Consider the following 14,292-nt stretch of genomic DNA (forward strand, 5'->3'; position numbering starts at 1 on the left):
ATTAACATATCAATCAAAATGAGTTCACTGATCAATCAAATCAGTTTAACTATCAATTAGCACTTCGGTTTAATATCTCACCCAATCTGTCTCAAAATCTATAAAACCAACATGAATTCTCCATTTTCAAATAATCACAGTCTTCAAAATTATTGTATCTAATCTATGTAGGAATCACAATGTGATATCTGGGAGCCAATCAACGACACAATTCTAGAGAAGAGAAATGGAAGCTACAATGCAATTGAGGGGGTTTCCAATTATGTTAATTGTTTAATTCTTTCATTTATGCATTCTATTTCATTTATTTATGTTTGAATTTTCTTTAATAGTTAAGTATTTTGTGATTGTCTTTATTTCCTATTTCAGCATTTATGATTTTTGAGCATGAAACATTTGGTGAACCCGACGTGAAACTACAACACTCTGATTTGAAATTTTGTGTATGCTTGCAAGTACAGGTATTGGATCTTGCAACTACACCTCTCTTTTAAATTCATATTTTGAGAGGTTTTTGTTAGAGTAAAGTAATTAATTAACTTTGCTCTCCTCTTAAGATTTCTCTTTATGCATACATTAGTCATTTAATAATTAATATTTAATTATTAAATGCTCACACCTTAGGGTTAGGTTTTCCTTTTGGTGTTGATCTCCTTTATAAGGATTGATCTCTTGTATTATTCATATTCTTGATTCATTTTTCTCTGATAATACATCTTTTCTCTTTGTCAGAGCCAAAACCCTTGTATTCGTTCTCTCTCTTTCTCTGTGACAAGTTTCTTGCATGCAGGTTTCTTTTGGGTTCTGTGGATTTGTATTTCTCAAATCCTACATGGTATCAGAGCTGGATCTGTTGCAGCTTGTTCAGACTTTTGAAAGATTTTGAGATCCAGGTTTTGGTTGCATCAGATCTGTGTTTGTCTTCTGTTTTTTATTTTGGAATAGGGGGTATTTTTTTTCGGTGCACTTTGAGCCCAAACGGACCTCACCGTTGAGCTCGTAGTGCCCAAAAACCCCTATTTCCATATAAAATTCGTCCGATTTGGACACAGTTGCACCAGGAGGCAAATTTTTTTTGGCCCCAAGGCCGTACGGCCCTAGGGCACGAAAACCGAGGCGGATTTTCAAAAAAAATCAAAAAAAAAATTAAAAAATGCAATTTTTTTGTTTAAAAAGGGCGCAGCCAGTGTAAACAGCCCGCTCTGTCGGTGCGCAGCCCGGCGGCCACCACCGCGCCGCCCACGCACAGCTCGTGCCCAGCCCGCGCTCCGCCCGCGCGCCGCTCTCCACCCGCGCGCCACCACAGTGCCGCCCCTGCGCCCGCCCCTGGTCGCCCAGAGGACCAGGGGCTTATTTTTTTTAAGCCCTTGAGGGCTTAAAGGGCCTATTTGGGCTTTTTTGGAGCAGTTTTACTAAATCGGGTATAACTCGGGCATTTTAGCTCGGATTTTCGAATGAAAATAGGCGTTAGAAAGCTGGTTCCGAGCCCGATCTAAAAGATGCAGATCTTTTTTTCTGATTTTTCCGTTTTGTAGTGTTTTTTGCCAGTCGAAGTCAGAACAAGTTTTTTGCACTCCAGGAGCCATATCTTTTGCATACGGACTCCGTTTTTCGAAAGCGAATAGGCGTCGGAAAGGTGGTTCTGTGCTCTTTCCAGATCTACAGTCTATTTCATCAGAAAAATATTCAGGTGCTCCAAATTTTGTCTCAACCCGTTATTGCTTTCTATCATTTTCTGGCTTTCAGTTTGTACTGGGGATTAGTTTTTTGCATTGTGGGGGGGTGTTTTCTCTTGCTTTCTGTTATTTACATCAGAAAACCAGAATTTACAAACACCAATACAAAAAAATCAAACCCCCTTCTGCATCTTCTGTCTAGTTCTGAAAGACCACTTAATAATAATTAAAAATTCAGAGCAGTTGAGGCACAGTTCACAGGATGGCAGACAGACCTATTGAATCTCTCACACCGCATAATTACCACACTTAGAAGGGTCGCATGATGACTCTTCTCCAGTCAAAAGGGTTATGGTCCTGTTTGGATGAGGTTCAGCCTCAGTTGACACGTCCTTTTGAGATTATGCAGCACAGGAACAATATGGATCAGGCTATGGGATTGATGGCTTTACACATTTCCGACAGTCTCCAGTTTCATCTTGAAGGTTGTATCACTCCTCGAGCCATTTGGACCAAGTTTGAGGGACTTTTTGGTACTGTCAACGAGTTCAGAGCTTTGCAGCTTGAGGCAGAGTTAACTTCCTTGGTACCTGATTCATTTCCTTCTATTGAGGACTTTCTGATGAAGTTCAAACAACAAAGATCTATCTTGCAGGGTTGTGGTAAGACTAAGACTGATACAGAGTGCATTTTCCTGATTCTCTCCAAGCTTCGGGGTCCATTTTAGATCTTCTCTTCGACCTTCTATTCCACCATGGATGTCTTGGGTGCTCGACATGTCATGCCTTCTTTTGAGGTCTTTTGTGATCATCTGACTCGTGAGCAAGCTAAGCTTAAGCAGTTGGATTCACTTTCAGGTTCACAGAACCAAGCATTGGTAGCCCAGTCCTCCAAAGGAAAACAGAAGCAGAAACCGAAGCCTAAGAAAGATTCAGAGGCTAGTGAGAATCCCTCCAAGCCACCACCTAAGTCTGATTCAAAACCACAATTCAATTCTAAACAGGGCAAATCTTCAAAGTCTGGTGAGTCTTCCTCCAAGACTAAGAAGAAATCAGGTGATCCTTGCAGTTTTTGTGGCAAGGAAGGACATCCCGTTTCCAGGTGTTGGAAACGTTTAGAGGCTTTGGAGGAAGCCATGCAGCAGCATAATATCAGTGCACCACAGCCTCCTTCACAGCCCACAGGGAAAGGTCATGCTCTTTCTGCACGAGCATTGTCCTCAGCGTCCACTTGGATTCTAGATTCTGGTGCCTCTCACCATATGACACACACACAGGATTTGGTCACCGCTCTTGCTCCTACAGGCACTAGACATATTGCAGTTGGTGACTCAGCACAACTTTCCGTTCAGGGTTCAGGTACTGTTTCATTGGATGGTGGTTGTCTTCAAGATGTGCTTTTGGTTCCTGACATTTCGACAAACCTTCTATCCGTTTATCAGATTTGCCACTCTGGCTCTGGTAAGACAGTTGAGTTCTCTCCACATGATGTGGTTATTCGAGATCTTCATGATCCTGACTTGGTTGTGGCTACTGGGAGTGTGGATTCTGCATCTCACTTATATAGTTTTGATGGCTTTGAGAGTTCAGACACTGTTGGTTCCTCTCTTATAGCACATGCAGATTCAGTGAGCAGGCTTTGGCATGAGCGTTTTGGTCATGTCAATTACAAATATCTACAGCAGATGAGTACACGGGCACTTGTGATTGGGCTTCCACAGATTTCTTGTACAGATGGTGTATGTCGTGGTTGTGTCCTTGGCAAACATCATCGAGATCCTTTTCCTAAGGGTCGAGCCTCTCGTGCTAGGGCAGCCCTAGAGTTGGTACACAGTGATCTTATGTCCTTTCCGACTCCTTCTTTTTCAGGGGCCCGTTATGTACTCACTTTTATTGATGACTTCTCCAGACGTACATGGGTGTACTTTCTTAAGTACAAGTCTGATGTCTTTGACTCTTTCAGGAAGTTTAAGACATTTGTGGAGAAGCAATCTGGACTTTCTATCAGGAGGATACGCACAGATAATGGGGGGGAGTATGTAAATCAGGCTTTCAGAGATTTTTGCACTGAGCATGGTTTACAGCATCAGTTTACAGTTCCTTATACCCCTCAACAGAATGGTGTTGCTGAGAGAAAGAATAGAACCTTACGGGAGATGGCAAATTGTATGATACAGTCTCGAGCTATGAGTTCTTCATTTTGGGCTGAGGCAGTCAATTGTGCCAATTATATTCAGAACCGGATGCCCCATAAGGCATTACAACATATGACTCCTGAGGAGGCTTGGACCCATGTCAAGCCTGATGTTTCTACATTCCGAGTTTTTGGTAGTGAGGCTTGGGCATTTATTCCTGATGCTCAGCGGATAGCCATGGAGAGGAAGAGCCGACCACTCATATTTGTTGGCTACTGTGAGGATGTTAAGGCATACAGGTTGTTTGATCTTGATTCCAGAGAGGTCTTGTTTCGGCGGGATGTCCAGTTTGATGAGAGCTATCCTCAGATGGATTCTCCATCACCAGCTTCTCCCTCATTGCCTACTCCTTCCTCTTCATCTCTTGAGGATTACTTATCTCTTGAGGATGATGTAGATCATGATCCACCATCTCCACCACCACCAGTTGCTCCGTCTTTGCCGAAGTGGGCCCGTGATACTGTTGATGCAGCTCATTCTTTGGCAGGTGATCCTTCAGATACTCGTCGCACTCGTGCTCAGACATCTGGTTCTAGTCTTTTGAGTCATACCCTTTCAGATGATCCTCAAAAGTTTTCAGAGGCGACAGGACACCCAAAGTGGGATAGGGCCATGGATGAGGAGTATTCTTTTTTGATGAAGAATCATACTTGGGATCTTTGTCCTCTTCCTAAGGGAAGAAAGTTGGTTCGGTGCAAGTGGGTGTATCGTACCAAGTATGTTGCAGATGGTTCTATTGATAAGTATAAGGCCCGTCTTGTTGCGAAGGGGTTTTCTCAGGTAGAGGGTATTGACTACTCTGAGACCTTTGCTCCTGTCGCCAAGATGAATTCTATACGCCTGGTACTTTCACTTGCAGCTTCACAGGGATGGACAATGTTTCAGATGGATGTGAAGAGTGCCTTCTTGCATGGAGACCTACATGAGGAGATCTATATGGAGCAGCCTCAGGGTTTTGTGTAGGACACTTCTTTGGTTTGCAGACTTTGACGTTCATTGTATGGTCTCAAACAAGCCCCCAGGGCTTGGTATGAGAAGATGGACTCCTTCTTGCTTTCCTCGCACTTCACACGCTGTCATTCCGATCACACAGTCTATATTCAGCGTCAGGAGGGTGATCTTTTGATTCTAGTGCTATATGTAGATGATCTCATCATTACAGGTAGCTCATCCTCCATGATTCAGAGTGTTCAGAGAGCTTTGATGGAGCAGTTTGAGATGACTGATCTTGGTCTCTTGCACTTCTTTCTGGGTCTACAGGTTATTCAGTCTTCAGATGGGATTTCCATTTTTCAGGAGAAGTATGCTCTTGATATGCTTCAGCGATTTGGCATGCTTGATTGCAAGTCTGCCCCCACTCCATTTCAGTCAGGTGTTGTTTTTTCTTCCACTTGCTCTACTCCTTCAGTAGACCCCACTTTATACAGGCAGTTGGTTGGCAGTCTATTGTACCTGACACATTCTCATCCTGATCTTTCCTTTGCGGTTGGCCTTGTCTCTCGGTTCTCCCATGATCCTCATGAGAGCCATTGGCAAGCAGCCAAACGTATTTTGAGATATATTCGGGGCACCACACATTATGGCATTCACTACTCTTCAGGATCCCCTCACATCATTGGCTTCACTGACTCCGATTGGGCTGGTGATGTCAATGATCGGAAGTCTACTTCTGGCTTCATTTTTTGCCTTGGTTCTAGTCCTATCACATGGTCTTGCAAGAAGCAATCTGCTATTGCATTATTATCTACAGAGGCTGAGTACCGTGCAGCAGTGTTAGCCAGTCAGGAGTTTTTATGGCTTCGGCAATCGATGACAGAGTTTGGGTTTCTTCCAGATTGTCCCACTATTCTTTGGTGTGACAACCAGAGCGCCATTCACATTTCCGCAACCCAGTGGAGCATCAGCGGACAAAGCATATTGAAATCCACATGCACTTCATCAGACAGTTGATTCAGGATGGTTCTCTCATCTTGGAGTATATTCCTACAGAGGAGCAGGTTGCTGACATCTTCACTAAACCTTTGGCATCTCCGCGCTGTCTTCAGTTGCGCTCAATGCTTGGAGTGAAGGAAGTTGTCCTTGGGGGGTCTCAGTGAGGCCTTCCTTCCTTCATGTTTTCTTTTCAGCATGATTCTTTATCTCTTTTTGGAGAGGAGTTTTTTCCCACTGGGTTTTCTCCTTTACTCCGCTTTATAGAGATTTTCTTGTATTCGGGTACCTCATCAGGCCTTGTTGCCGGGACCCTCTTTTGCATTGTAGTTCCTTTGCTTTCTTCTGCATTGTTTGTAGCTGCATTGTAGCTCATCTTAAGGGGGGGTGTTAGAGTAAAGTAATTAATTAACTTTGCTCTCCTCTTAAGATTTCTCTTTATGCATACATTAGTCATTTAATAATTAATATTTAATTATTAAATGCTCACACCTTAGGGTTAGGTTTTCCTTTTGGTGTTGATCTCCTTTATAAGGATTGATCTCTTGTATTATTCATATTCTTGATTCATTTTTCTCTGATAATACATCTTTTCTCTTTGTCAGAGCCAAAACCCTTGTATTCGTTCTCTCTCTTTCTCTGTGACAGGTTTCTTGCATGCAGGTTTCTTTTGGGTTCTGTGGATTTGTATTTCTCAAATCCTACAATTTTATGATCTTAATTAGTGTTTTATTCAAAAAATTCAAGAATAACATTGTGCAGATCAGATTCCAAGCAAGATTGCAGGTTGTTCAAATATTTTATCATATCTTCCAAAATATTGAGAATTTATTCATGATTTTTTTATTGTAGGTTAATTATCATCTCACAACTCTACAGTAAAAAAGTCAGCCTTAGATCGTCATTTTTGAGTGAGATATGGTAGTTTCAAAAGTTTTCATAAATATTTGATTTTTTTAGAAAATAAACGAAGTTCTCTGAGATTTTTTACAGAAGGTTAAGGATCCCAAGACACGCCTACAGTAAAAAATTTGGATCTGTAGAATCTATTTTGACCAAGATATGATCATTTTAATTTTTCTAATAAATTCTGAATTTTGGGCTCAAATCAAAGAATTTTTATAAAATTCTTATGTTTTTTGAAAGCTCTTGAAATTTCACAAGGGGTATCTTCTTTACAATTTTGATATTGATGTCAAATAATTAATGTAAAGCTAGATCTTTAAAAATTCATGTTTTTCCATAAATCTACTCTCCAAGGTGCAAATCGGTGTCTTTTTCTAAAATTCTTACATTTTTGGAAAGCTCTCAGAAATTCATCAAGGGTACCTTCTTGTTAATTTTATTTTGAGGCTTAAAAAAATGATGTTGTAATTTTGATTTCTACTACTAATATCCCATTGCAGCATGTGGTGAGGAAGAACAGAGAAGGCACGATCAGTCAGAGATTTTTCATCAAACTACTAATGTGTGTTTGTAGGTGATGCTCTGCAAAAAGGATTAGAAAATCTGTTTGATGGCAACACACACAAGAGCACAAGAAACAAACGTTAGTGTTAGCAACAAAAGATTATCCTAAACAGGCATATCAAGAGAGATATTAAGCATGAAATAGAAAGCATATAAACATAAAATGAAATAGCTAATCAAGATGCTCATAGTTGCTCCTCCCTTGTTCCTCTCCTCTCCAAGTCCCAAATGAGTGTAGCTCTCAGCTTTTAGCACTAGCCATGGATGCCATATGGAGATTCAAGATGGTTGAATATGATAAGCAAATACTATGCAAGAGTAGATAGTGATGCTATGAAAAAGCTCTATGCTAATGCCAGTATAACAACAATACTCTAAATGCTTCTCCTTTTGCTTGAGGAGAAGGGTTCTATTTATAGAAGAAATGGGGAAATGAAGGGTTAAGATTGAATGGTTTAATCAAGGGCCAAGTTTGAAAGTTGGGGATCCATGTGCACAATTGGCACCAATAAAATGGTGACAAGTGTCAACATAGGATTGGGTTGAGAGAAGAGGTTGGAGGCATTAAAGGCCTGAGAAGACCTCATGGTTATCTAGAAGGTAAGGGTCAAGTCCAAATTAAGATTACCCACTGGATTAGGAGTTAATCCAAGGATAAACCTTTGTGCAAATGTTTAAGAGATAATCATGGTCAAAGCATTAATGGCTTGATGAGACCTTTGGGTTGGGTAGAGGTTGAGTCAAAACAAATGTTTTAACCATGTGGGAGGGTTGAATTAACCATTAATGGTTATTGGAGACTTTGGGGATTAAGTGGTTGAAGGTTGAAAGCCTTCAATGGTTATCAAAGACTTTGAGCCATTTAGTGGTTGAAGGTTGGAAGCTTTCAAAGGTTATCCAAGACTTTGAGCCATTTAGTGGTTGAAGGTTGGAAGCTTTCAAAGGTTATCCAAGACTTTGAGGGTTAATTTGTTGAACACACAAAGCATTAATTGCTTTTCAAAGACTTTGGAGTCTTTGAGAAGTGACTCCAATTTGCTTAGGAATGTGACAATATTTAAGGGATGGATTTAGGCTAATTAGGAAGGGTTTAGAAGAATCTAGAAGGGGTTTAGGCATACAAGTGGATTTTGTAGGAAAATGCAAGAGGGAGAAATTTTGGTATTTTCAATTAAAATAAAATCATTTATTTCAATTAAATGGTGTAATTTGCATTTGGATAAATATTCAAATAAATATTAATTTAAATGAGAAAAATGAAGATAAAGCATTTAAAATGCTTGAAGACTTTGAGGGAAACCATTAAAGGCTTGAAGACTTTAAGGAAAACCATTAAAGTCTTAAGAAGACTATAGAAGGAAGCCATCAAGTTTGAAGACTTTAAAGCCATCAAGTTTGACTACTTTAAGGGAAACCATTAAAGGTTTCAAGTGGGTGAGGATAAATAGGATTTTAAATAAATAATTTATTTAAAATAGTTGTGCAACTTGCTTTTGTAGGAAAATACAAGTGGGTGGAGGATAAAGGTGATTTAAATAAATTATTTATTTAAAATAATTGTGCAATTTGCATTTGTAGGAAAATGCAAGTGGGTGGAGGATAAAGGTGATTTAAATAAATTATTTATTTAAAATAATTGTGCAACTTGCATTTGTAGGAAAATGCAAGTGGGTGGAGGATAAAGGTGATTTAAATAAATGTTAATTTATTTAAATGTGAGAGGTGGGATTTTGGGGGATTTAAATAAATATTAATTTATTTAAATGTGAGAGAATATTTAATTAAATAAATATGATTTATTTATTTAATTAATGGTCTGAATTTGGTTAAGTGAATTAAATCAAATAAATTGAATAATTTATTTAATTAATAGGAGAATAGGGTTAAGATGAATTAATTAAATATTAATTTAATTAATTATTAATTGATGGTTAAATAATCAAATAAATACTAAGTATTCATTTAATTAAGTGGACAAATTTATGTGACTACAGTAGGATTTATAGATTTAGCCAATATTTGGATTTGGGTTTAAAAATGAACATGTATGGTTAAACATTTCAATTTGGTGTTTAAAAAGAACATGAAACACACTCTTGAATGACTGGGCTTAAAATTGAACAAGACAAACTCATCTTTGGATTTGGGTTTAAAATGGACATGAACATGCAAATCTCATATTTTGATTTTGTGTTTGAAATAGAAATGTGATTTTTTATGCTTAGTATAGCTCATATGCTGCAATCTTAAGGGAAAATAACTGTAGAGCCCTTTCTCTTTGTCTTGGGTAGACCTACCATTGCATGAAGTACCTTTTCACTCGCCTTCAGAGTCTTGGGAGATTGGGAAAAGTGATAACAATACCTATCTTTTTATTTTCAATAGTGAGGGGTATCTTTGACTGGGGATTTCATCACTCCACAGAGGTACTTCGAATTCAGATGAGTTGGGGATATCATCTCTCCCAACATACTCTTGAGAGAGTTTTTCAATTCGTTATATAAATATACGTGTCAGGACACTGAAGTGTTGAGTGAATTCGATATATGTGGGGGCCTTCCCTGCACCGATAATCTTAACTAAAGCCTTAAGTGGCTTGCTTCAATAATTTGTCATTGGATCGTGATCCCTCAAAATTACACTAAGAACCAAAGTAGTGGCCCAAATCCCACGGTCAATGGTTCTGGGAGTGCGGATCATACCTCATAGATACCCTTCATGTACCTTTCTTGATGAGTCATAAATCCCTAGGTTATAAGATCTTTGGATCTTTGGGGTAGAGAGATTGACATGCTCGAGAAGTGTGTGTCATGGAGTAGAGAAAGTGTTGCCAAACTCTCTAATTGTTTGTCTTGTTTTAGTATTTCGTAAGGGCCTCATTGAATGGTTTCCAATTTCCAACCTAGGTTTTGTATACTGAGATTTTGTGTGTACTGTATATGTTTTGGACCAGTATAGAGTCAGTTTTAATTAATTAGGGCTAATTCAGGCCCTTCCTTGTGAAACTCTGATTTATAGAGTCTACCAGAACAAAATTCAATTGGTCATACTTATCTACAAACTATGTTCTCAGAATTAGAAAGTTGTCAATCAAACAAAATTTTGTCCTCAAACAGACTACCAAATAAAAAAAAATTGTCTTTCAGAGAAATGGAGAAAACATCTTACATGTTGTGATCTTAGGTCCAAACCAATCAAGCAAACATCATGGAATGGTGTTATGCATTTCATAAGGAAGGTGAAGAATTCATCCCTTCCATTCCTATTCCATCACCATCCATAGAAATTTTAGCTCAACAAATGTTAGGCATGACTAGTCCTAACAACCATAGGGATTGGTTAGAAAAAATGATGAGAGAAGTGATAATCAAAAGAGAATCATTATCATGGCAACATTCCTTCTCTTGTGAGACCATTCAAACATGCCAACATTCATTCTTCAACAAAATCATTCCTACTTCACTTAAACCAACATTAGAGTCACGTCAACCTTCTTTTTCTTTCAACACATCATATCAATCATACCAATCACATCAACCCAACATTAAAACCCCTTTCAACCAAAATCAAACCTCTTTCAACCAAAGTCCAGATCAATCATATTTATCCACCATTTCATCATCTCCTAAAGTCACACAAGAGCAGTCCACACCATCTCTATCCAATAACATGATCTCCCAAGGGCTATCCTAAATACAAATTCAATCTAATCTAAGTAATGATCATAGTCCTTTCCATGCTTCATAAATTCAAGATCCAATGCCACCATATACTCCATTTCCAAGAAAACTCACTTCAGAGAGTCTCATTCAAAATCCTTTCTCATCAAGCCAAAGTGTTGAAACCTTCCAAAAATCTCCCTTGCGTATCCAAACTCCTTCCCCATGTCAAGAGGATAATCCAAAATCAAAATAAATCAGTCATGAAACAAATCAAGATCAAAAACAAACACTTCCATCCTACCCAACTTTTGATCAAGATCCCACTGATCAAGAATCTTATGGTGATCCCCTCATTCTTTTCTATTTCATTCATAATAACACCCTTTTATCTCAAGAGAAAGATGTTCTTTCAAGTCCCATCCAACATCCACCTCCTAAGAAATATCACGACATCCATTCCATCCTTCCTAATAATCCCTTCCCAAGTCAAGATCAAGGTATCCCTTCATCTTCATGTTCTAAACAAGATCCCATTATTTCTCCAGATCCTTATCAAGATCCCTACATCCCTTCATCTCCATATCATAATCCTCCATATCCCTCACAAAAATTCCACTCACCAAATGAACTTACCATTTCTCCTAGTCCCCCTCATGATCCCAATATCTCTACACAAGTTATTCATCAACCCCTTATCAATGAAATCACCAATCCAGATCATACTGCAGAGAACAATTTATCAATGATTATATATGTGTCATTTTCACATGCTAATGTGGTGATAGAAACAAGCATGGCACCAGCTAATGAAATCAACACCCAAATTGTTCCATCATCTTCTGCAAGAACAAGCATAACACCAGCTAATGAGATCAGCGCCTAGTTGGATTCAACATCCTCTTCAAGTGCATCAATAGAAACAGGCATAGAACCCACTCATGTCACAACTTTGGAACCAGAATCTATTTGCCTCATATACCCACACTTGATAGACTGGGGGCAAGAGGATCTATCACTGTTGGATTGGCTTGAAAATGATGAGGCTATAGCTGAATTCATGGGTGCTAAAGCTGGATTTCCCTCTGATAATCCGCAAAATCTAAAAACTAAGGAAATCAACATTTTGAGATGTCGAACATGTACACCCAGTTGAGTCCTTATATCCTATTGGAAAAGACAAGTTTATCTGACTCTTCAAACAAAGACCAATGAACTATATACACAAAAATCATACCAACCCAATAACAACATCCACCTTAAAAGAAATTACATCTAATGGTTGGGTTAGTTTAAATTTCACTGCATCGCATATCTGCATTTAAAATTGCATAACATATAGATGTATATCATTACTGCTTTTTCATATAGTTGCATCAATAAAACAAGGCAATTGTTTGAGTCATTTACTTGGTTGCACTAAAAGGAGATAAGGTGTTCTCATTTCTAGATACTAGTACATCAAGTTTTTAGGAAGTCTTAGGTCATTCATCTTCAACGTCACCCTATGATTGAGTTTTATCTGTGGTTGGGTAGAAGTTTCACTATTGAGTCTTGTTACCCAAAATATATCAATTGTTGTATTTCACACATTAATCAAACACTCTAATTCATTACAAATACCTAGTTGGTCATGTGGATAGTGAAAAATTCTATATTTTTCTTCAGCATCACTATAATTGTCATACCCAAGTAGGTTTCATTACTTACAAGTCAAGGCAAGAAAATAAAAGAAAAAGTGATATGCAAGATCAATGTCAAAATAGCAAGGCAAAAAAGAAATGATATATAACTGAAATATCATGCATACAAGTGCAATAAAAGATTGATAATGGGAACATGTGAGTAACTCCATCAAGGCTATGGATGCATGCTAGCAATGGAGAAATATTTGAGAGATTACATTATATAACCTCGTTGGGGCTATAGATGTCTGACTGGGAGTGATGCTCTATCCAGGATGCTTTTGTAGTTAGAATAACTCATGTAGCTAGTCACATAGGATTCCAAGGGTCTCTAAAGGTTATAAGAGCTAGAATAAATTCAATCGCACACACATGGGCAAAAGAGGATCCAAATTTCAAGAATTGATGGAGAATGTTTCCGCGCCTCCATTCATAAATCTTGGTTACATAGTGTGTTAGGTTGGATGGTCTAAAGTTTTTTGACAACGGATTGAACTCCTATCTCTGAAATGTTTTCCACCTTTAATTCAATTAATGCATTTCAGAATGCAAGACACACACAATCATCCTTGTTTGAATAGGAACTGGATCTTCATCTTGCATACTGCATTAGCATACCTCATGTCAAAATTCATTATCTCCATATGCATTGCCTAGATCATCATGTCATAATAGGTTTGCATATTGGGGGCATAGCTAAAAACTCATTAAAAAAGCATATAAAATCCTAAAAAAAATTTCCAAAAACTCAGAAAATGTCCTAGAAACATCCAAAAAATTAGATAATGTCATTAAAATACCAAAAATATCAAAAAATTAAAAATTGTACCCAAAAAAATCAATCCAAAAATCAACCAAAAACATTAAAAAACAAAAAAATCAACCAAAAACATCGAAAAACAACAAAATACTAAAAATATCAAAAAATCACACCAAAAAAATTCAAAAAAATCAATCCAGAAATCAACCAAAAACATCCAAAAAGCTCTTGAAAAAGAACTAAAAATTGGAAAACATAAAAAACTTGCAATAAAATTTCTCACAAGAATCAAATACCCTAGCAGATATCCAGCAAACACTTCGTATGAAGCTCGCAAAGGATAAAACTATCTTATCAACATCTGCAACCAAGTTGATCAAACTGTCTTATCAATCGTCAAACCATCCATATCAAGTGATCATTATCTTGTCTTAAACAAAAGAGGATACACTCGAAACAAAATAGGTCAGTCTTAAACGGGGTCCAAACTTTCTGAAACCAAATATTATCAACCATCACATCAAGCATCACACAAAAACACACATCAGTATGGCTATCAGATTTTTGTCATAGTCGGTCTTTATCTTTTTATCAATTGGTGATCAATCATGTTACTATGCTACTCAAGGATGTCCACAAGTGACTACAGCAGTCATGATGGGCATAATATTTTTCTTTGTTTGTTGTTTGTGGTGTGAACCAATGAAGTTTTGAGGCAATAGTTCTAGTGGGTGTCTGTGATTGGTACGTTCATTCGGGAAGTATCCTATGCAAAAATAAAAGTCAGGGATATTTATGCTTGTGACTACCGCACATACCTCGACCCCTGGTGCTATTCCCAGAATGGAGGGTTCACTTCTTGTCTGCTACATGTTTGTTCTTTCCTTATACCTTGATGTACGCAGCTTCCTTGTTACAT

This window comes from Cryptomeria japonica, chromosome 8 (genome assembly GCF_030272615.1).
Source record: "Cryptomeria japonica chromosome 8, Sugi_1.0, whole genome shotgun sequence".
NCBI lineage: Eukaryota > Viridiplantae > Streptophyta > Pinopsida > Cupressales > Cupressaceae > Cryptomeria > Cryptomeria japonica.